This window comes from Canis lupus, chromosome 13 (assembly GCF_048164855.1).
Source record: "Canis lupus baileyi chromosome 13, mCanLup2.hap1, whole genome shotgun sequence".
Classification (NCBI taxonomy): Eukaryota; Metazoa; Chordata; class Mammalia; order Carnivora; family Canidae; genus Canis; species Canis lupus.
This window is the reverse complement of record NC_132850.1, coordinates 28319157-28343440: the sequence shown is the minus strand read 5'-3', so window position 1 is coordinate 28343440 and position 24284 is coordinate 28319157. Positions and strand designations below refer to the sequence as shown.

At 35.7% G+C, this 24284-nt stretch overlaps 1 long non-coding RNA gene across 5 annotated transcripts in view; it reads right to left on the bottom strand.

The window, feature by feature from the left end:
* Nucleotides 1-24284, bottom strand: part of LOC140602823 (uncharacterized) — a 290185-nt gene that overhangs the window by 179503 nt on the left and 86398 nt on the right. For all 5 annotated transcript variants that reach the window (XR_012005751.1, XR_012005752.1, XR_012005755.1 and 2 more), the window contains exons 5-7: nt 8571-8745; nt 2719-2753; nt 1307-1406 (exon numbers count right to left, since the gene is read on the bottom strand). This is a non-coding gene — a long non-coding RNA (uncharacterized lncRNA). The remainder of the gene's footprint in view (nt 1-1306; nt 1407-2718; nt 2754-8570; nt 8746-24284) is intronic.

The window sequence follows — 24284 nt, the reverse complement described above, 5'->3', positions numbered from 1 at the left end:
GGAGGACTCTGACCTTGCCCCTATCATTTAAACTAGCACAATTCTCTTTCACCTATTTTATATTTTCAAGGTGTGGTGCCTGAATGATTCCTGATCTCATCCTTTGCTGAAAAACTTAGGTCTTAGCATCTGACAATTTCTCAGGGTCCAAGTCCACAATTAAATTATCTTTCAGAAAAAAAAAATAAAAATAAAAATAAATAAATTATCTTTCAGAAAGCTAGGCAATAAAAGGCTTGTAGCTTTTTAAAGAAGTTACTTTTAAAAATATAATTGTAGTTCTGGTGATAGCAAAAAAAAAAAAAAAAAAGTACTTCCTCTTTCTTATCAGTAGTGAGGTCAAATTATCAACAAAATGATTTTATTATACACACTGCCACTTTTACATTGTTTTCTCAGTTCACTTGGGTGGAAAAGGCACAATTAAGGTCTTTTCCGAGTCATTTAAAGGGAAACCTGAAGCATAAAGTTAAACTAATTAGTCATATTTGAGGATGAGCAGTTCAATGATGATCCTAAATGCTTTTGATTCTTTTTTGAGAAGTAAGTGGGTGTTAAATTATATATAAAAATTGCTTCTCATAAAAGAAATAATTATTAAAAATCTTTTTAAAAGTTGGATACATTCCCATAATCAAATTTCATAAAAGAAAAATCTGACAATGATTTAAAATTTCCATTTACTGAAAAGAATATTTTATCAATTAATTTGTACCAGACACACAATCCAAACAAAATATTGAAGATAATCCTGGAGAAGGTTATTTTACTCATTTGAGAGAAAAACCATTTTTGTATCTTATGAAGTGATTAGAAAGATATACTGATGATAGAGAAACAAATTTTAAGATTTTATTTATTCATTTGAGACAGAAGGGGAGATGGGGAGAGAGAGAGAGAGAGAATGAATTAGTAGAGGGAGAGGAAGAAGAAGCTGACTCCCCCTGAGCCCAGAGCCCAATATGGGACTAGATCCCAGGACCCTGAGATCATGACCTGAGCCAAAGACAGATGCTTAAGTATCTGAGCCACCCAAGTGCCTCAAATTAAAAAAAAAAAAAAAAAATTGACATAAACTTTCAGGAAGCTAAAGGGAAATATGAAATTTCAAGGCTAATTGTTATTGGGAATAACAGAATTAAGGGAGGAAACTAGACACATTTTCAAGCCAAATCTTGTTCAAAAGGAATACGGTAACAATCCTAATGGCTCAGAATTTGCAACTCAGTTTTCTTTCTTAATCACAACTATTCTTAAACCTTTTCTTTAAAGCTAACAAAAATGAGACCAATAAACACTTACTTACAAGGGCCACTTTCTGACATAATTAAATTTCTATTCAATTAACTGAAGTCTCTTCTCCAGGTTTTGCTTGGAGTTTGGGAGTTTAATGAAGCAATAAAGGACTGTAATTAATGAAAAAATATATAAATACATGTTTCATGAGGTACACTTGTAAGGATCAGATCTTTATCCTATTTTACCTATCTTGTACAAATTCATTTCTACTTAACAGGTATTTATTTTGTACCAGGAATTGGGGTTTAAGAGACAAGTAAGATAGACTGCCTTTTAATAAACAAATTGCAATAGCAATGGGAAAAATTGTTTTCAAGGGAAAAAAAAGCTCACTTATCCATTACTACTAAAATAGGGGCTGGGAAGAGAAATAGTTTTCCATAATACATTTCAAAGAAAAGTGCTAGTGCCTTATCTCTGTTACTAATTGTACGAACTCTGACTAGATTATATGACTAGGTTAAAATTTGCAGTTGAGAATAATTATTATTTTAGAGAGATTAGTTTGCTTAAACTCACATAGTTTCAATGGAAAAGATCTGACTGGAACTGAGGTAGATCCCACTCCACTCATGTTTTAAAGCTCTGATTCTCTTCCTTTGAAGTAGCATGTAATTACATCTCTGAATCTGGCCTCACAGGTAGAAACTAAGCCTGTACCCCTCTGGGGCCAGGAGCAGAATCTTCCCAGTGTCAGACTTGGGGGTTACAACTTATATTATACCTGGCTTAAGTTTAAGTTTAAAAAAAAAAGAAAAAAGAAGCAATGTGAGAATAAGATAACCCCCAGAGCCTTATTATCTCAATAGTCTGATGAATGCTAAAGGAATAAAAATTTGTTTTTGTGTTGTTTTGTTATGCATGCATGTGGCAAAAACAAAAATTTCATAGGAATATACATAAGCATGCTTTTTAATGCAGACTGCTTTAAGGAAGAATGAGTTTTGTTTCTCTCAGAGTTGATCTGAAGATCACACCTTCACACTGACATGACTTACTAATAGAGGAATGACATGAAGCTTATTTTAACATTGTCTTTATAAAAAATTCAGTACAAATTTAGGTTGTCGTAAGGCATCATGATTAAGAGCCCAGGCATTGTAGTCAGGCAAACAAGAGTGCAAAACTCAGTTCTGAAATTACTAGTATTCTTTAGCAATTAACTTGCTTGTACATGTCTTCTTATTTGTATAATTGGGGAATTACTAAGCATTCTATAGTGGGTTTTTTTGGTGCAGATTTAATAATATATAAATTATTTTAGTACATGTCTGAAAGATATATTAATAAATTATTTTTATTTTAGTACCATTGTTATTTGTCATTATTGTTGTTTTTGTTAGTTACTATTATTATTGTTGTCACAAAGACTCTAATACATACATCATTGCTGTATAGGTTAGTTTTAATTAAACTAACCTGGATAAAATGAAAAAACAGTTTATTCTGAAAACCTATAAAAGAGCACAGGAGTTAAATGGGGTTGAAAAATCCACATAAAAATTAAAATATTTTAACTATTTTATTATATATTATTCAGGAAATATTAATACAAAAATTAAAACTTATTGAATTGTAAGGATTAAAGCTAAATATATTAGGTATAATTAATGTGCATAATATTAACTATTTTTGAAGAATTTATAAGAAACTCATAGAACTCATGTATTTTTTTTTAAGATTTTATTTATTTATTCATGAGAGACACAGAGAGAGGCAGAGACACAAGCAGAGGGAGAAGCAGGCTCCATGAAGGGAGCCTGACGTGGGACTCGATCCCAGGTCTCCAGGATCACACCCCGGGGCTGAAGGTGGCGCTAAACCGCTGGGCCACCGGGGCTGCCCAAACTCATGTACTTTATTAATAATTATGCATATCGGTTATTTAGGTTTGGGGGAGCTTTTCAGTGGGAGTATTTTCTTAAGGTCACCATTTTTTGTTCCTAGAAACAAGTTTTCTACCTCCTAGAAGTATAAATAATTTCAGAAATATATTTATTTTGGAAAGACAGAAACTGTAAAATTTTAATTTCTTTTCACCAGAGTTTAAGAATTACAGAGGGCTAAAATGGATAAAGAAGTTGACACTTAATTAAATTTGACCTTTGTTTATTTTGTATGATTTGATCCTTATATATTTGTGTTCTCTTTAATAAGTTAAATACTTAGCCAGCTCTTATATATAGGAAAAACAAAACTTTCCTCAAATGTTTGATCACAGATTCCAGAATAAGAAAGAGGCTAAAAACTCAGAAAAATAAAGGAGTGAAGTACTGTGGGTGGTAGTTAAGGAAGTTGAGGTCATGCTACAAATGAAAATCATGGTATCGGAGTGGAAAGACATGAACAATAGCCAGGTTGAAGACTCTAGTCAGATTTCTGAGTTGAAGACTCTGACAGAAGCCCTGAGTAAGGTATGAAGCAGACCCCATAAGTAAAGTCACAAATATAAAGGGAATAGAGATCTGTATGCTGGGGACAGGGAACAACTTCAGAGTCAGAGAGTTCATCAACACTGATGTGAACATCCTGTTGTTCAAGACAGAAAACACGGATGAAAGAAAGATTAGAGGTAAGGTATCAAGCCATTGATGGAGATGGGAAAGTATCTTAGATGTTGGTAAATGACTACAGTGACAAGGGATAGATAGTGTCAGAAGTGCTATCAAAAGAGAAGCCATTTAGTTAACATAACATAGCGATGATGATCTATAAGCAATAGTCTGAATCAAAGAGATATTTGGCAACCTCATTTTGTCTCATTGAAGGGAGAAATTTTTAAAAAGTAGATTTCCTTTCTGGGAACTGCTGGGCTCTCAGGGAGTGTAGTGGGTTGAACCATGCCCTCCAAAAATTCATGCTGACCAAGAACCTCAGAATGTGACCTTATTTGAAGATAGTTTCTTTGCAGATATAATTAGTTAAATTAAAATAAAGTCATAACTGGATCAGCCCCAAATCCAATGACTGTGTCCTTATAAGAAGAGAAAAGGACACACAGGGACATAGAGAATACCATGCAGAAATAGGCAGAGATTGGAGCGATGCAACCACAAGCCTAGGGATACTAAAGATTGTTGGCCATCACGTGGGAGGGGCACAGAACAGATTCTCCTGGAGATCTCCCAAAAGAAACTATATCTGTCAGCATCTCAATTTTGGACTTCTGGCCTCCTTACCTGTGAGAAAGTAAAGGCTATTCATTTAAGCCATTCTGTTTATAATTATTTGTTTTGGCAGGTCCAAGAAACTAGTACAGAGAAAAAATAAATTTTCAGCCACTCCAAGAAAAGAAGAATTTAAAGAAAAAGTTAAAGATAGGCATCATATCTAGCATAGTTATGGACAGTGATCAACTTGACTTGGCCTGAAAAGGGAGGAGCTGCTCTTTCCAAGGGATAATGACAGAGAAGGAGGTAATATTAAGGAAGATGCTTTGACCCAGATCAGCAATTGCTCATAATAGGGAATATGACTTTGAGAGTCATAAAGAACACACAAAAAAGACAGTATTGGAAAAGTTAATATAATCCATTCACTCCCACTGATAATATCTAAATTTGAAAAACTTGGTCTGAAATTTCTTTCCAGGAATCATCATGATATAGCAGAACTCAGCGGTGGAGTCACACGGATATGGATTACAATCCTTATTTTTCCATAAATGAGTTATGAATATTTGGAAAATTCTTGACCATCCTTTAACCTTGTTTTTCCTACTTATGAGAACAGTATTAACCCTTTTATCAAACTGTGAAGATTTATATGACATTTACTGAGCCCTAGCACATTGCACTCTATATAATGAAGATAGAGAAATGACCCCTTGGGTTATTATGAGATTGAATATATGTAAAATACATAGTAAGCACTCTATATATGTTAGCTATTATTTGATATTAGCTTTTCTTCTCCCTCTCTTAGGTCTGATGACTAATACAAACTCCAGGAAAAGGAGTGAGCTGATGTGGAGCTATAGGATGTATGTCAGCTCACGCAGTCCATTTAAGCTTCATGACACACCAGTTGAAAAGCATTAGTTTAATGTGTTGTCACAGAAAATGCTGAATGTAGAGTTTCAGAACACAGTGTAACATTTACTCTTTTGGAGTAAAAAAGAGCCAGCTCAGTGAAAATATGCTGATGACATGAGAGAGTATGTTATTAATGACACATTCTTGGAACATCACTATATTTTGAATCCCATTTTATCATTGCACAAGTGTGTACATAAAAGTAACAATAGATTACTCATCATGAGAAATACCCAAAGCATAAACACTTGTGCACTATCTCTGATTTCTATTGCTCCCAGATGTTCACATAGTAAAAAAAAAAAAAAAAAAAAAAAAAAAAAAAAAACTCTGTTCAAACAAAATAAATCAAACTTCTCTGATCATCTTGCATAAATGGTATCAGAATTATAGTTTCTTAACTATATTATCTATTGATAAACTGTATCTGTAGATTAGGATAATACAGTTAGTATCTATTTCCTATTTTCTGGTTTTTATCTCAACCTTTGGAGCAAATGAACAATTCTGCAGCACTTTTATTGGGGTAAATACTCACAAACACCTTGGGCACTGAAGTGAGTAAAAATTATTTTCCCTCTCTCTAAGACTTCTAAATTCCTTTCATTCACTTTGCAAGAAATAGATGTGTGCAATATTCCACGAACTGGCCTAAGTATGGGGTTGGAGCTGCAAACCAGCAAATGTCATCCCTGCCCTCGTGGAGGTGACATTGTGTGGAGTATGGGTAGAGCAGGCTGGCTGAGAAGACAGATCAAAAACAAGTAAACAGAATAACAAACAGATGTACATAACGAAGCAAATACGGCAACTACTAAAAGGTATTCCTCAGTGGATGCCTCACGGAGGGAATGTGGGAGGCCTGAATTATTTTAAAAGTCAGGTATGAAGAGAGCTGAAGGAAGGGTTTTCTAGGCTGAGGATCAGAAGGAACAGAGACCCAGAAAAGGAGTTCCCTTGTGGGAAGAGGGTAAAGAATGCCGTCGTGGCAGGAGTGAAGAGGAGAGCAACAGGGCAGTGGGCCAAATAATAGAGCCTCTGTGGCAAAAGTCAGGAACATGGATTTTATTCTGAAAGTCTGGTGGGGGAAGAAAGGTAGAAAATAGTTTTATGTAGGAGAATTTATGAATTGGTTTATAACTTAAAAACCTACTCTGGCTACTCTAAGAAACTGCAAAGGAACAGGCTGGATCAGTTACATAATCTGCAAAGTACAGCACAAAATGAAAAGGCAAGATGCTTTGTTCAAAAACAATGAACAATTTCAAGCGGATGAGAACAGAACATTGAACCAAGTGAGAGCCCTTCTGTGTGCCATTAAACAAATCCCATTTCCATGAAGCCAGCAAGCCAGCCCTGGGTTCTCTCTCTCTTTTTCTGTCTCCCTCTCCCCACCCCTCCGCACCTCCTCCCCTCTCTCCCTGCCCTGCCCAATCCCCTGGCTCACTAGATTTTTTCTTTCCTCTCTCTATACCTCTCTTACTTCTCTGATGGCTGGTGTATTGTTTCCTCATGGTCTCTACTTCCCATAATTGGGTTTGCCTTGGTTGCAAATTCAAGTTCAATTCTACATTACGTTTCAACTTGTGGTTGAAGAGCCCACAAGCAACAATATATAGAGTAACCTCATTTGCCTCCTGAAAGTCCCAAGGGGAAAATATAATGCATTCTTTATTCTCAAGGACATAATTCTATCATGGACTGATCACCCCCCTGTCAGGGGTAAGTGAAGTATCATATAATCAAAAATGACCACCTGCACCTGCCCTTTAATCAGAAATTTCTTCTCAGGGGGTGCAGTAGGGGTTCCAAAATATATTTTGTCCCATCTCTGTTTTCCAGAGAACAGTGAAAACTTGAATGCAGTAAACCTAAGGGTTTGATCTCCCCCAATAAAAAAATTGTCATTTTTAATTTGAAGCAATTAAAATTAATTACCTTGAGAATATTTTTACTTCCATGATATATGGTCACAAAAGGTTAAATATTTGCAAGAAAGGATAAGGTATAATGTTTCTGTGATATATATCATTGTTGAAAAACTGATCCATTTCTTTAACACTGCTCGTATGCATTTGACAACATAAAGCAATAAATAATTACTAGCTGCCATTTATCAAGGGAAAACTAATTTAAAATTAATCGCTAATCGAACTGAAGACAGCCTCTGTCTATTACATACTAGGATCATTACATCTTATTTTTTAACCAGATTGTGATAAAGTATGAACTGTAAATATGAAAAGTGATATGTCTGTGGACAACCTTCTTCATCCTGTGTACCACTGACATTACTTGTTCACTTTTTAATTGAGAGAAAGTCCAAAGACTTGTTTCATTTCTTATACCTAAAATTCAAACAAAAGACAACAGATTTCATGTCAGCATATTCTGTTTCCTCCAAGGCCAGACTGACCATGAGGACCCTAAATGAATTTGAACAAGGAGTTCACCACCTTAGCCACATTTATGAAATGGCAGGTATTTCAAATAAAAGCCTGCAGTCTTAGAATTTTTTGATTAAGCTAGATCTTTAGCAAGTTTTAATATACAATTTTGGCATGGGAAAGAAAGTAGACATTTTCGAACATGACAAAATAATACATTCTTAGAAGCTATTTTTATTGTTCAATTATGCTTGATTTGATATGCTAAACTTTCTATTCTTTAAGTTTTGTATCTCTTAAAGTATAGTACACAGGCTATCTTCATCAGAATCATGGAGTAATAGATGATGGGGAGGAGGACTTGATAGAAAACATGGATTCTGGGCTCCACTTAAGGCATACTTACAGAATCAGAACATTCTAATTATTTTCCACAACTCCCACCTGCAATCACTACCCAGAAATTATGCAAACATCATTCATGGGGCACCTGGGTGGCTCAGGTCCTGATCCCAGGGTCCTGGAATTGAGCCCTGCATTGGGCTCCCTGCTCCAGGGGGAGCCTGCCTCTCTCTCTGCCTCTCTCTCTCTTTCTCTCATGAATAAATAAATAAAATCTTAAAAAAAAGACATAATTTGCAATAAATGGTTCATTTGCCCCTACCCCAACACTAGCAATTAGTTCAAAGTTTGGTCCTTTTGAGGGCTTGCTTTCTCCAGAATGACTGAGAATGGATATGTCCATCCCCTTAGGGAAAACCAGGGGACTGTGATCTTATACCCTGCCCGCATTACAATTAGTATCAGAACACAATACACAACCGACTACATTCAGGTTACTTAGACTTACATAACATTGAGACTTGGTCAGGAAACTTTTTTTTTTTTTTTTTTTTTTTTTTGGTCAGGAAACTTCTATTCCAGGTAAGCAGTATAGAAAGCCAGGCCAAGCTTCACTGGGTCTTTCCCAATGGTCGCATTATTTGTGTATCCTCTGCTGAGACCTCTGGGTAATCTCCCACTACCTAAGTGTAAACAAACTACATTTGTAGGCACAGTGTTGTGTTAATCTAAGGAAATAAAAATTCCCTTATTTCATTAAAAGCAAAAGTCTGCAGAAACTCATCCCGGGGCACCTGGATGGCTCAGTGGTTGAGCGTTGGCCTGCAGTTCAGGTCGTGATCCTGGGGTCCCAGGATTAAGTTCACATGTCTCCCTCTCTGTGTCTCTCATGAATAAATAAATAAAATCTTTAAAAAAAAAAAAAGAAACTCATCCCAGACTCACCCCCACACATAATTTATGTAATAAAATCCCACACAGAAATGGAATTTTGCCATTCTCCATAAGGATAATGAATAATATTTTCTTTTTATTTCTGAAAATAAAGAGAAATTTTTTAAAGAGATTTTTCTTCCCAAATAAAAGTATTTTCCAAAGGTAAGTCACACCTCTGATTCTTGAGAGAAAATTTAAAGACTTCTTGAAGCTTAGAAAGGAGAGTTTTTGCACATTGTTCTCCTCAGAGTTAAAACAAATATTAAGCTTACTTTCCATTAAAAGCATACATATTATACGTAATATATATTTCAAAGTAGGTATATATGACATTTTTGTAGAATCATAGTCACTTTAGGGGCAGCCTAGGTGGCTAAGTGGTTTAGCACCGCCTTGGCCCAGGGCATGATCCTGAGACCCGGTATTGAGTCCCATGTCGAGCTCCTTACATGGAGCCTGCTTCTCCCCCTGCCTGTATCTCTGCCTGCCTCTCTCTCTCTCTCTCTCTCTCTCTCTTTCTTTCATGAATAAATAAATAAAATCTTTTTTTAAAAAAGTAAATATACATGTAGGATTCTTCAGCAGTGCTCACCCTCCCTCATAGCTCAATGGAGATTGTGGTCAATAGAATTCATCTAGTTTTGCTATCTGAGGACAATGAAGGCAAATGAGAATTGATTATACTCTCTTGTGGTGATGCTTGGAATTAAACTGATTAGGAAAGACAATTAAGACAGGATGCAACTATTCAGGGAAGAAAAAATAGAGTGGTCAGGAGACTGGTCATCTCCAGGGGGTCACAGAAAATGTATGATGGGAATAAGAGAGGGAGGCAACCAGAAGGTTAGGCTGCTGCAGCCAGAAAGAGGAATGTTTAAACTTACTATTACAAAAATCAACTTCTGTGATGCCAAGTTTTACAGTTTGGGCAGAAGTGGAAAACTAAAATGAGATGAAGGTCACTGGAGTTAGCTGAAGAATCTGGTAATATGTTAGCTTGTTCACTGAAGTACTCATACTACATTTCAGGCATCCCCAATGATCATGATCTAGAAGCTTTTCATAAATTGGAGTGGCTAGGAGTTTGAGTAGCTGTCAACAACTCTTATAAAGAGTTTACCCCAATTTCATAAGCTCCCAGAGAAAAAGGAACTTTACCTCAGAATAAAGAATAGTTGAGAAGCAGTACCAGGAGGAAAAGAAAGGAAACAACTTCCCTTTCTACTCTGAAATAGATCTGCTAGAAAAAGAATGCCTTTACTGGAGAGCCAAGATTAGCAAAAGTATAAATAGCATTCAGTAAACAACTATGGAACTGAGATGCCCAAGAACGGATTAGAAAGATTTTGTAAAGAAAAGGGGCAGTCTGGGAGTGGGTTGGATTGAAGAATGACAGAGTGATATGGGAATTATTTTATATTAAAGATAAGATGACAGGATGATCTACATCACCATCATTGATTAAGAATAACAGACACTCAAAAAAAAAAAAAGAATAACAGACACTCTAGATTTATTTGGTGGCAAGGTTTATAAAGCAATTTCAAGAGTTGCTTGTTGGGCATATAATCAGTGGCTTGATCTCCTAATGTTTAGGGAAGTTTTGTCCCATGGCTAGGCAGCCAGTGGTAGAGGACCTGGAGTTGGAGCCCTGACTCTAGAATCCAGGGATGGTTAGTCAAAGGCTACTGTGATCTACTGATTTATCTATCTTTCCATTTTTTGCCTTTGCTATTTAAATATTTCACTAAACTTTAATATGTTTATAGCTGGTTTCCTATATTGTATAGATGTACTGCTATATTTTAATCAATCATCCTCCTAGTAGTTTAATTTGACTGCTTTCTATTTTTTGCTACTATAAAGTATCCAAAAATAAGCATTAGTATAGACAAACATTTATGGACATCTCACATAATTGATTATTTTAAGATAAATCTCTTTAAATAAGAGTACTAAGTAGGGATGCCTGGATTGCTCAGCAGTTAAGCATCTGCCTTTGGTTCAGGGTGTGATCCTGGAGTCCCAGGATTGATTCCCACATCGGGCTCCCTGCATGGAGCCTGCTTCTCCCTCTGCCCATGTCTCTGCCTCTCTATGTCTCTCACGAATAAATAAATAAAATCTTAAAAAGAAATAAGGGTACAAAGTAAATAGTATAAACCTTTTAAAGACTTCAGGTTGGGGGCACTTAGGTGGCTCAGTGGTTGATAATCTAGACACCTTTGGCTCAGGTCATAATCCTGGGGTCCTGGGATCAAGTCCCACATTAGGCTCCCTGCAGGGAGCCTGCTTCTCCCTTTACCTATGTCTCTCATGAATAATAAAAATAAAATATTTTTTAAAAAAAGACTTCAAGTTGATCTTCTGAATGTTTCCAAATTTTTTCCCAAATTTTGAGTAACAGTTTTTGACAAGTTCTTATTCAAATATTTGTTTTATAGTTTTAAATAATCTTTGACAAATTGAAGGTTTAAAAAATATAATATTTTACTTTATATTTCTTTCTTCATTGACATTTATGATATTCTCATATGTTTCTTTAACATATGATTTTGTGCTCAGGGTTGTTTTGCCCAATTGTTTTTTGTTGTTTATCCTTTGTGCATGTGTGATGCATATGAAATTATACATTAATAAAGCTAAACTATGATCAGATATTTCATATATGTTTTGGAGTTGGTTGGCCTTTGAAATTTTTTATGGTATTTTTCTCCCTCCAGTTTTGGTCATACATATACATACACATGCATATATATATGTATTTCTAAACTTGGTGAGAGATATTATCAGGTATCATTTTCTGGACTATTATATAAATTACACATATTACATTTTCACTTATAGTAAATTTTACAAATTTTGATTATTTTTAACAAAATTCTAAATTGTTTCAAATTTTTAGTATTTCCAATAAGTGGTTGTTATTATAGATGCTATTCAATTAGTTTAATTATTTGCTTTTGAAAAAAAGAAAATGTTGCATATTCTACTGATGTTCATTGCCTGGAGAGCTAGAGAAAAAAAATCACATTACTGATTTTTGTCCTTAGGTGAAAAGAATATGTATGTGTTATACATTGATATATTCTTATTCAAAAATGGAACTAAATTTCTGGGAATTCAAGAGTATATGAGGATAGGATTTGCAATTTTCTCTATACTCTTTTTTTTCCCTTCAAGTCTGTTGTTACAGTAGTGAAAAGTAATCATGATGGTCTAATTTTCTGAACTATTAGGAGAATGACAAGACCAATTTTTGCAGTGGCATTTATTTGACATTTCTTTCAATATTACACTATTACCTAGAACTAAAAAAAAAAAAAAAATCAAACCTGTTTTTTTTCCCTAGTTCAAAAATGAAAACTTCAAGGCTGCTTTCAAAATGATTCTGAATGTTGCTCTTATTGAAGAGCTCAATAAACAGGAGAAATAATAAAGTTCTTGGCAATTTATTTAAGTCTTATTTATTGGTACGAAGTGTCTTTTTTCTAATTAAAAATTAAAGAAAACAAATAGATTGTATAGTTTATTAAAGTATTATTAAGAATCCCTAGTCTAACTTTAAATACCAATTAGCAATTTCCAAATGCATATAATCAAGTAGTAAACTTTACATTAACAATTACTATGGAAGAAATGGCCAGTCTCTGTTGGTATTTTAATTACCTTAGTTCACAAGAAAAACAGCCTACACAAATCATTACTCTTTTAAATTAAGTATGGACTAGAGAGGCCACACATCTGACAAACAGAATCAAGAACAAAGTTTGTGATAATTGACATTTATAAATAGCTTGGTTAAGTAAAATAGGCAAAAATTCTGAATCTGAAAAAAATGGGGATCTGAGTCTTACTAAAACCATCATGAAATATTAGTAAAATCTAATGAATTGAATAATTATTATCCTGATGCCAAGTTCTCTACAGGGCATCTTTCTAGTGTAATACTAAGGGACTAGTAGAGGCGCGTAAATGAGGAAGATAATTCACTATTGGCCTAATGTTGAAGCCATCACTGCACTGATAGTTGAGTTTGTCCTGATTTATCATATTTCACTCTCTTGTATCATCTCCCCAATGATACTTTTTTCCACAAGAATTAAGAACTAGACTCTCCATTCTTGTTGGACAAATCCCTATTTTTCATTTAAGAATTATCTCAAACAATATTTTATGAAGTCTTCCAGGCAGGTTGTCATTCTGTCATTCTTCACATCCCTTTTTGTAATGATCGCCATACATTTTAACGAAATGTTCCTAAGATTCTCCTTAATCTTTCACACTAGAACTGTATTCCACTTATTCTCACAGAATTAATAATGTTGTGAAGGAAAAATAACACTCAGCCAAGTAAAAGTATGGGTGCCTTCCCTCCTCCTTTTATTTTTTTCCTTCCTCCCTTTTTCCTCCTCTTCCTTCTTCTATTCTCTTCTCTAAAAATACAAAACCAATTCTACAACATAAAATGAATTTATTTCATTGTGCAAATAATCCACTTTATAAAATTATCTTCATGATTATTTTATATATTGGTTTGTAAACATCCCATTTCAAAGCCTTTGCTATGCTCCTCTACCTCTAACACCACTTCCCCATCCTCCTCTCACCAACAAATCTTTTTATTTCACCAGAGGATAAATTAAAAAGAAGCCATAGAAGAAAATTTACCCAAGCTCCCTGCAAAATAATGAAGAATCCTCTCTTCACTATGGAGAACCTGTTCATTCTAGTGTCCTAAGATCAGCATCTTCACACATGCCCTAGAAGCCATCCCTCCTTGCCTCCTCAAAAATACATTCAAACAGCTCAATCATCTCCAGAAACATCAGCTTTCTCTCTCTTTTGGATCATTCTTATCAGCATACAGATATTCTTGCCTCTTAAAAATTCCTTTTGGCCCTGCTTTACAACTAATTATTGTCCTGTTACTCCATTCTCCTCTGTAGGCAAAATGAACCACCTTCTCAAAAATACTTCGTGTCTCCAATTGTATTCTTCCAGTAGTAGCTCAAATTCTAAGATGGTCTCTAAGACTCCCTGCCTGCTTGTTATACACATCTCCATAATCCCTGGGACTACATATATGATGGATATACTTCTCTTGCTTAGGTTTTGTTACGTAGCAAGTTAAAGTAGAAGGATTATCTGGATTAGTTGGAACTGATCGCATAAGCCCTTTAAAAGCACAGTTTCACTCCGGCTGCCCAAGAAGAGGGAGTCAGACATTCAGAGTGTGAGAAAGATTTGACATGATAGAGATTCTCCACCCTGGCTTTCAAGATAGATATGACCACATAGCCAGGACTAAAGTGGCTTCTAGAAGCTCAGGAAAGTTCCCATCTGATAACCAGCAAGGAAAACAGGGACCTCTGTTCTATTGCTATAAGGAACTGAATTCTATCACAACCAGGTGGTCTTAAAAGTGAATCCTGGGCTTCATATATAAGCTCGCTGACATGTTGATGTCAGCCTGGTAAGATGCTGAAAAGAGGGTCATGCCAAGCCAGACTTCTGTTCTAGAGAAAACTATGGGTATTATTTTAAGCCACTGTTTGTGGTAATTTATTATACAGTGCTAGAAAATGAACACACATCCCATTTTCCTTTAGAACCCATCCCAAACAATCTTTGGCAACACGATTCCAACAAAACAGGTCATTGATGACTTCCATGTTGATAAATTCCAAGGACAATATTTGATTCCCTCTTTCCTGACCACCAGAAGCATTTTGCCAAGGGGACCACTTTGTTTTTCTCTACTGAAATTCTGTGATACAACATCCTTTAAGCTTTCTTTTTACCTCACCGGCCCCTTTTCTTTCTCCCTCACACTTTTTTAAACTTAAGTTTCTGAGAGACCACTTCACTCTCTGTAGCCTTTCCTTCTATTCCCCTGATGTCCCTTATCAATCTCCTTTGCTCCTTATCTTCGTAACCTCTCAAGTGAAATGTTCTAGGTCTTCCTCCTCAGAACTCTCTTGTTTTTGTTTTTACCATCTTCACCCATTTCCCTACCCCCTATCCCTCCACAAATCTGTCTTCTCTTTCTATGAGTTTGTTTATTTTTAGATTCTGTACATAGGGAGATTACACAGTGTTTGTCTCTCTCTGACTTTCTCTGATATCCATTGATCCTCCTGCCAAAAGCTGATTCTTTACAGACTTCTCCATCTCAGAAATGTCATCTTCGTCCTTCTAGGTGCTTAAATCCAAAAGCTTAGAGGGTCAACTTAACTCTTTCGTGCTTCCTCTCACAAATCCAATCTATCAATAAATTACTTTAGGTTACTCCTTCAAAATATATCCAGGATCTGACTATCTCTTTGTCATCTCTATCACTAACCACCTGGTCCAAGACACTGAATTCTCTTTCTTGGAGGTTCTTACTGCTTCAGGCCACCACTACCACTACCACCACACAATCAGAAATAAAAGCTTTTGAGAAGCACCAAACATAAAACACATCACATCACTCCTTTGACAAAACCCTCCACTGGCTTCTTACCTCACTCAGACTGAAAGTACTTACAATGGCTTTCAAAGCCCTTCAGGATCCAGTGCTCAGCTGCCTTTCTGAATTTATCTCTTACTGTTTTCCTTTGGTTCATTCCACTCCATATTCTGTTCTTTGTCCAGCTTGACAAGCTCACATCTGCATCAATTCTTTACATTTGCTGTTCCCTCTCCTGAAAAGACTTCTCTCCAGAGGTCTTCATAGCTTAATTCTTTACTTGTTTCAGACCTAGTTTAAATCTCTTATTAGAGAAGCTTTTATGATCATCTTATTTATCTCTTCCCTGCCTGCCCCCTCATTAATCTTTTCACTTAGTTACCCAGCTTTATTTTTCTCTATAAAATGTACCACCATTTAACAAATCCTATATGTATTTTCAAGAAATAGCTTAAGGTTTTTTTGACGCTAAATTGTCAGTTCCATGAAGGTAGGGACATTTTATTCACTCTTGGTTTCCCTCTACACCTCAAAACTATCTGATACATAGTTTACACTCATATACATTGAATGAATGAGTGACTTGTTAAAGATGATGTCCAAACCAATTAAATGGTTGAAAAATTCCTGTGATATGAAGTTTCATGCAGCTGATACCAAATAAATAGTACTACTGATCTATCCCCTAGCACACTGAGCTTCCTAATGCTCCAACTCAATCCCGCTCTTCAGCACCTTGAGCAGTTCCTCTGGAGTATTGTTACATTTAATAAATGCTTTATATTTCAGGAGAGAAAGAATAGGGCTATTAGGGCTATTCTCCCAGAGTCACGGTCATCTTTCAAGTGAGCACATTATACTTGCCTCCCAAGAGTGTGGTTTCAATGGGATGATATATGCAAACCTTTAAATTCCATAAAAATTGAACTCCTAATTTATTATACAGTGATTTTTTAAAATAAAGCATATGCTTGCTAGTGAACAAAGGCAAAACATACCAATGCAATGATCCACATTTTGTTACACGCTATGATGTTCAACGTCTAACAGAGGAGTTTTCTTACCTGCTCCTCTATCTTCTTTATTTCTTATAAGCTGAAAATAGTATCTAAAGGTTCAGACTCAATTTTTTTTGACAAGAACATTCTGCCTAGGTGAAGTTGTATACCCAAATGCTCACTACAATAAAAAGCACATAATGCCTGCCTGTATTACCACTGCTGGTGCCAAGGTTTGTTACAGTAAATATGTCATTCAAATCTTCACATTGTTCTCAGCTAAATGAACAGTGGTTAGAAAAAGCCAAAAAGGTTTTTATTTCTTGAATTTTGGGGGGCATCTTAACTGATTGAACAATTACCACAGCTGCTCTCAATCCACTGCTGAACCACAACAAGAAAAAAAAAAAGACAAGTTTATGATTCTCTCAGGCTTAATCACTATGCAAATAACTACTTATATTAACTTTTAAAAGTCTTTGGGAATATTAAAGGTTTACAATTGAATTTTTTATAAAAGTTTATTAAATGATATAGAAACATTAATTATGTAAGGGAACCATGTACTTTAAAATGTTGAATATTATATTTCTGAAGACAATGATTTTTCATCTAAAGTCAAGAGTCTGTATGTAATTTAATGTATGTTGTTGTTTCTTTCAATCACATAAGTCTAAGATAACATTTTCCTATTAAGTCAAAGTCCTACATACATTTTCACTTATTTTTAATATATAACTAGTAATTCAAAAAAGCAAATATCCTTAGTTTTCTTTGTCTTATTCACCAACATATAAATATAATAACTCTAAAATGTAAATCAAATTTTAAAACTCATATGGTAAATTAATAATTAGAATAAGAAAAATTCTTTTTAAGTACTGTATACCTAAGTATAAACAGAATATCTTAAAGCAAAATGTAATATAATTTTATCACCTAATACACATCTACTACTATAAAGTACTGTATACATTTATGTACATCCACATTTGGATCTATTTCCAATTTCCATTTTAAATAAAGCATTAATAAAGAAATCAAGATTCAGAGAATGAGTCTAGACAAATAATCTTTTGGCTTAATAATGACTCAATGAGCATTCCATTTGGATATATATAACTGATAGCCAATTATTTTTATAGAATTTGACAAAGGGATCAAATATTTATTCCCATACAAATACAAAATAATCTTGACTATGTATGCTATTATCTCCGGATACAGTTGGATTATACATTCACCCAAACAATAAATTAAAGGATTTGCTAATATTCTATAATTTAATAACCTCATCTGGATCTTTTCTGCCTCATTCAATTTCAGAATCTAGGGTAACCAGCTGAGGAATGGTTATATATAAAAGCTAATTATAAAAGACCAAGAGTATGTGGCAACATGTTGAAATTGATAAGACTGTTCCTCAGGGAGATTAAATACTGTTCTAATGTCAAAGAGAAAAGTGCTTAGTTCCCAATAACCTGGGAACAAGTGTAAGATGACATGACCCAACAAGCCACTGGCATTGCAATGACCTTGTGTTTTTCACTGGTGCAAGTCTCCCAATTGTTCTGCTATAACACTTTTCAAAAGAGTCAGAAGGCTACTTTAATCTTACAAAAAGTTATAGAATAAAAGACTTGAAAGGTCTTGGAAAATGGGGATTTAAAGAGAAAGAAGGGTATATTTCAAGTTCTTAAGCACAATCCTCCAGTATCTAGCTGAAAGTTTTAGAGTGAGTGAAGTATCTCAAGTCAAAAATAATGAGAAGAAGTAGTATGCAAAGTATGGAAAGGTAGGATAGGACACCATAACTTTTCACCCAAAGGCTTCATTGTGAGAAGGAGGAGGCATACTGCCTCAGGGGGTAGTGGTCCTAGAGAATATTCACCTTAAGCTTAGCCACTTTAAATAACAGGATTAAAAACAAAACAAAAAAAAAACTGACAGATTGGAAATTGGAAGGTTAAAGGAAGAGGGCTGTCTGCCAGTTTCTTATTACACCAATCAATGCTTCCAAATATATTTCTAATAATCATTAAAATCCCTAATAGGTCAAAAAGAAGTGTACTTGCAAAATACAGTAGAATATGGGAACAAATCATTTGCTATTGACATGCTCAGGTTTAACACATATATGTAACAAAATAAGAGTATTAATAAGAATTTTAATTTGGGTCTTTCACAAGCATAAGAGTTGGCACAAAAATGAGTTTCTATATGCTACCTTTACATAGGAGCTTTATAAAAAGGGGACACAGATAGAGAAACTGTCTTAAACCTGTCCTAATGGTTTCCTCTTTTGAATAACTGGTGAACTGATCAAAATTAGCATAGGGCTTATAGTTTAGCTCACAGAATTAGTTTAAGACCTTTTCCATATCTAAGTCCTAGAGATTCCTTTCTGATTACTTAAAAGTCTTTTTAAAAATTCTCAGTGCTATTATTCAATTTCCGCAATACATCGTAACCTCACCTGACCAATTTCAGCCACCCACTGCCTACTCTCCTACATTCGATTACATTTCACTTGTGTCAAAACTGCTAATCATGGCTATACAAATCCTTATAAAGAAGAGTTCTTACAATTTCACTCCCATGAGAGGAAACAGAAAATCAAAGAATGTTTCTAAGTAAATTAAATATAATTTCTCAGCCTCGAATGGAGGACTTGGTATGATAACACCCAAACCTTTCTTCCAACCTTATCTGCTACACGAGTCCAACCAAACTAAATTCTCCAACACATGCAATAGCTTCCAATGTTTCTTGGCTCTTTTCATGTTCCACCACCTCATCTTTACTTATAGATTACTTACACATCCTAATATATCTTCCAAATCATTTAGTTACTCCCTGAAAAATACCTTTTCCATTGTTAAAAATAAGATAACAGGTCTAAAATGGACTCACTCATGCTAAGCTCCATATTACCAAACTGAGATTTGACTTAATTACATTTGACTCTCCCAGAAATGGAATCTTAAACCAATCAGGAATTACTTGATCAGTACTAATCTGGTAATATGCCCCATAACTCCTGGCAGGTCCTAAAGGAAAGTGACCTTATAATAAGCAACCTGCTTTTTTGCCTAGTATAACTTCCTTGTTCCTGTTCCTTTCTATCTAGAAAAGTCTCATTTTGTACAGCTCCTTAGGGCTCCCTCCTTTCTGCTAGATTGGATGCTGATTTAAATCAATTTTTTGCTCAAATAAACTCCTAAAAATTTTAATATGACTCAGTTTATCTCTCAACACCCTAAAGACAACTAACTGATAGCTTGATTTGAACATTTGTTTCCATTTTCCTAACTCCTTGCAATATGCTTTGATTTATAGTTAGCTATTCTTTTACCTCACCTTTCTCTCAGGAGCATATTCTTGAAGCAAGCTCTGTGTTTCATCCTAAGCTCATGCCGAATATATGGTCTTCTATAATTTTTAGGAATTTTGTTTCTTTTTTTTTTTTTTTTTTTTTAATTTTTTTTTTATTGGTGTTCAATTTACTAACATACAGAATAACACCCAGTGCCCGTCACCCATTCACTCCCACCCCCCGCCCTCCTCCCCTTCCACCACCCCTAGTTCGTTTCCCAGAGTTAGCAGTCTTTACGTTCTGTCTCCCTTTCTGATACCTCCCACCCATTTCTTCTCCCTTCCCTTATTTTCCCTTTCACTATTATTTATATTCCCCAAATGAATGAGAACATATAATGTTTGTCCTTCTCCGACTGACTTACTTCACTCAGCATAATACCCTCCAGTTCCATCCACGTTGAAGCAAATGGTGGGTATTTGTCATTTCTAATAGCTGAGTAATATTCCATTGTATACATAAACCACATCTTCTTTATCCATTCATCTTTCGTTGGACACCGAGGCTCCTTCCACAGTTTGGCTATAGTGGCCATTGCTGCTAGAAACATCGGGGTGCAGGTGTCCCGGCGTTTCATTGCATTTGTATCTTTGGGGTAAATCCCCAACAGTGCAATTGCTGGGTCGTAGGGCAGGTATATTTTTAACTGTTTGAGGAACCTCCACACAGTTTTCCAGAGTGGCTGCACCAGTTCACATTTCCACCAACAGTGTAAGAGGGTTCCCTTTTCTCCGCATCCTCTCCAACATTTGTTGTTTCCTGCCTTGTTAATTTTCCCCATTCTCACTGGTGTGAGGTGGTATCTCATTGTAGTTTTGATTTGTATTTCCCTGATGGCAAGTGATGCAGAGCATTTTCTCATATGCATGTTGGCCATGTCTATGTCTTCCTCTGTGAGATTTCTGTTCATGTCTTTTGCCCATTTCATGATTGGATTGTTTGTTTCTTTGGTGTTGAGTTTAATAAGTTCTTTATAGATCTTGGAAACTAGCCCTTTATCTGATATGTCATTTGCAAATATCTTCTCCCATTCTGTAGGTTGTCTTTGAGTTTTGTTGACTGTATCCTTTGCTGTGCAAAAGCTTCTTATCTTGATGAAGTCCCAATAGTTCATTTTTGCTTTTGTTTCTTTTGCCTTCGTGGATGTATCTTGCAAGAAGTTACTATGGCCGAGTTCAAAAAGGGTGTTGCCTGTGTTCTTCTCTAGGATTTTGATGGAATCTTGTCTCACATTTAGATCTTTCATCCATTTTGAGTTTATCTTTGTGTATGGTGAAAGAGAGTGGTCTAGTTTCATTCTTCTGCATGAGGATGTCCAATTTTCCCAGCACCATTTATTGAAGAGACTGTCTTTCTTCCAATGGATAGTCTTTCCTCCTTTATCGAATATTAGTTGCCCATAAAGTTCAGGGTCCACTTCTGGATTCTCTATTCTGTTCCACTGATCTATGTGTCTGTTTTTGTGCCAGTACCACACTGTCTTGATGACCACAGCTTTGTAGTACAACCTGAAATCTGGCATTGTGATGCCCCCAGATATGGTTTTCTTTTTTAAAATTCCCCTGGCTATTCGGGGTCTTTTCTGATTCCACACAAATCTTAAAATAATTTGTTCTAACTCTCTGAAGAAAGTCCATGGTATTTTGATAGGGATTGCATTAAACGTGTATATTGCCCTGGGTAACATTGACATTTTCACAATATTAATTCTGCCAATCCATGAGCATGGAATATTTTTCCATCTCTTTGTGTCTTCCTCAATTTCTTTCAGAAGTGTTCTATAGTTTTGAGGGTATAGATCCTTTACATCTTTGGTGAGGTTTATTCCTAGGTATCTTATGCTTTTGGGTGCAATTGTAAATGGGATTGACTCCTTAATTTCTCTTTCTTCAGTCTCATTGTTAGTGTATAGAAATGCCACTGACTTCTGGGCATTGATTTTGTATCCTGCCACGCTACTGAATTGCTGTATGAGTTCTAGCAATCTTGGGGTGGAGACTTTTGGGTTTTCTATGTAGAGTATCATGTCATCGGCGAAGAGGGAGAGTTTGACTTCTTCTTTGCCAATTTGAATGCCTTTAATGTCTTTTTGTTGTCTGATTGCTGAGGCTAGGACTTCCAGTACTATGTTGAATAGCAGTGGTGAGAGTGGACATCCCTGTCTTGTTCCTGATCTTAGGGGAAACGCTCCCAGTGCTTCCCCATTGAGAATGATATTTGCTGTGGGCTTTTCATAGATGGCTTTTAAGATGTCGAGGAATGTTCCCTCTATCCCTACACTCTGAAGAGTTTTGATCAGGAATGGATGCTGTATTTTGTCAAATGCTTTCTCTGCATCTAATGAGAGGATCATATGGTTCTTGGTTTTTCTCTTGCTGATATGATGAATCACATTGATTGTTTTACGGGTGTTGAACCAGCCTTGTGTCCCAGGGATAAATCCTACTTGGTCATGGTGAATAATTTTCTTAATGTACTGTTGGATCCTATTGGCCAGTATCTTGTTGAGAATTTTTGCATCCATGTTCATCAGGGATATTGGTCTCTAATTCTCCTTTTTGGCGGGGTCTTTGTCTGGCTTTGGAATTAAGGTGATGCTGGCTTCATAGAACGAATTTGGAAGTACTCCATCTCTTTCTATCTTTCCAAACAGCTTTAGGAGAATAGGTATGATTTCTTCTTTAAACGTTTGATAAAATTCTCCTGGGAAGCCATCTGGCCCTGGACTCTTGTGTCTTGGGAGGTTTTTGATGACTGCTTCAATTTCCTCCCTGGTTATTGGCCTGTTCAGGTTTTCTATTTCTTCCTGTTCCAGTTTTGGTAGTTTGTGGCTTTCCAGGAATGCGTCCATTTCTTCTAGATTGCCTAATTTATTGGCGTATAGCTGTTCATAATATGTTTTTAAAATCGTTTGTATTTCCTTGGTGTTGGTAGTGAACTCTCCTTTCTCATTCATGATTTTATTAATTTGAGTCTTCTCTCTCTTCTTTTTAATAAGGCTGGCTAATGGTTTATCTATCTTATTAATTCTTTCAAAGAACCAACTCCTGGTTCTGTTGATCTGTTCCACAGTTCTTCTGGTCTCGATTTCGTTGAGTTCTGCTCGAATCTTTATTAACTCCCTTCTTCTCTTGGGTGTAGGATCTATTTGCTGTTTTTTCTCTAGCTCCTTTATGTGTAAGGTTAGCTTTTGTATTTGAGTTCTTTCCAGTTTTTGAATGGATGCTTGTATTGCGATGTATTTCCCCCTTAGGACTGCTTTTGCTGCATCCCAAAGATTTTGAACGGTTGTATCTTCATTCTCATTAGTTTCCATGAATCTTTTTAATTCTTCCTTAATTTCCTGGTTGACCCTTTTATCTTTTAGCAGGATGGTCCTTAACCTCCATGTGTTTGAGGTCCTTCCAAACTTCTTGTTGTGATTTAGTTCTAATTTCAAGGCATTATGGTCCGAGAATATGCAGGGGACAATCCCAATCTTTTGGTATCGGTTCAGACCCGATTTGTGACCCAATATGTGGTCTATTCTGGAGAAAGTTCCATGTGCGCTTGAGAAGAATGTGTATTCAGTTGAGTTTGGATGTAAAGTTCTGTAGATATCTGTGAAATCCATCTGGTCCAGTGTATCATTTAAAGCTCTCGTTTCTTTGGAGATGTTTTGCTTAGAAGACCTATCGAGTATAGAAAGAGCTAGATTGAAGTCACCAAGTATAAGTGTATTATTATCTAAGTATTTCTTCACTTTGGTTAATAATTGATTTATATATTTGGCAGCTCCCACATTCGGAGCATATATATTGAGGATTGTTAAGTCCTCTTGTTGAATAGATCCTTTAAGTATGATATAGTGTCCCTCTTCATCTCTCACTACAGTCTTTGGGGTAAATTTTAGTTTATCTGATATAAGGATGGCTACCCCTGCTTTCTTTTGAGGACCATTCGAATGGTAAATGGTTCTCCAACCTTTTATTTTCAGGCTGTAGGTGTCCTTCTGTCTAAAATGAGTCTCTTGTAGACAGCAAATAGATGGGTCCTGCTTTTTTATCCAGTCTGAAACCCTGCGCCTTTTGATGGGGTCATTAAGCCCGTTCACATTCAGAGTTACTATTGAGAGATATGAGTTTAGTGTCATCATGATATCTATTCAGTCTTTGTTTTTGTGGACTGTTCCACTGAACTTCTTCTTAAAGGGGAATTTTAAGAGGCCCCCTTAAAATTTCTTGCAGAGCTGGTTTGGAGGTCACATATTCTTTCAGTTGCTGCCTGTCTTGGAAGCTCTTTATCTCTCCTTCCATTTTGAATGAGAGCCTTGCTGGATAAAGTATTCTTGGTTGCATGTTCTTCTCATTTAGGACCCTGAATATATCCTGCCAGCCCTTTCTGGCCTGCCAGGTCTCTGTGGAGAGGTCTGCTGTTACCCTAATACTCCTCCCCATAAAAGTCAGGGATTTCTTGTCT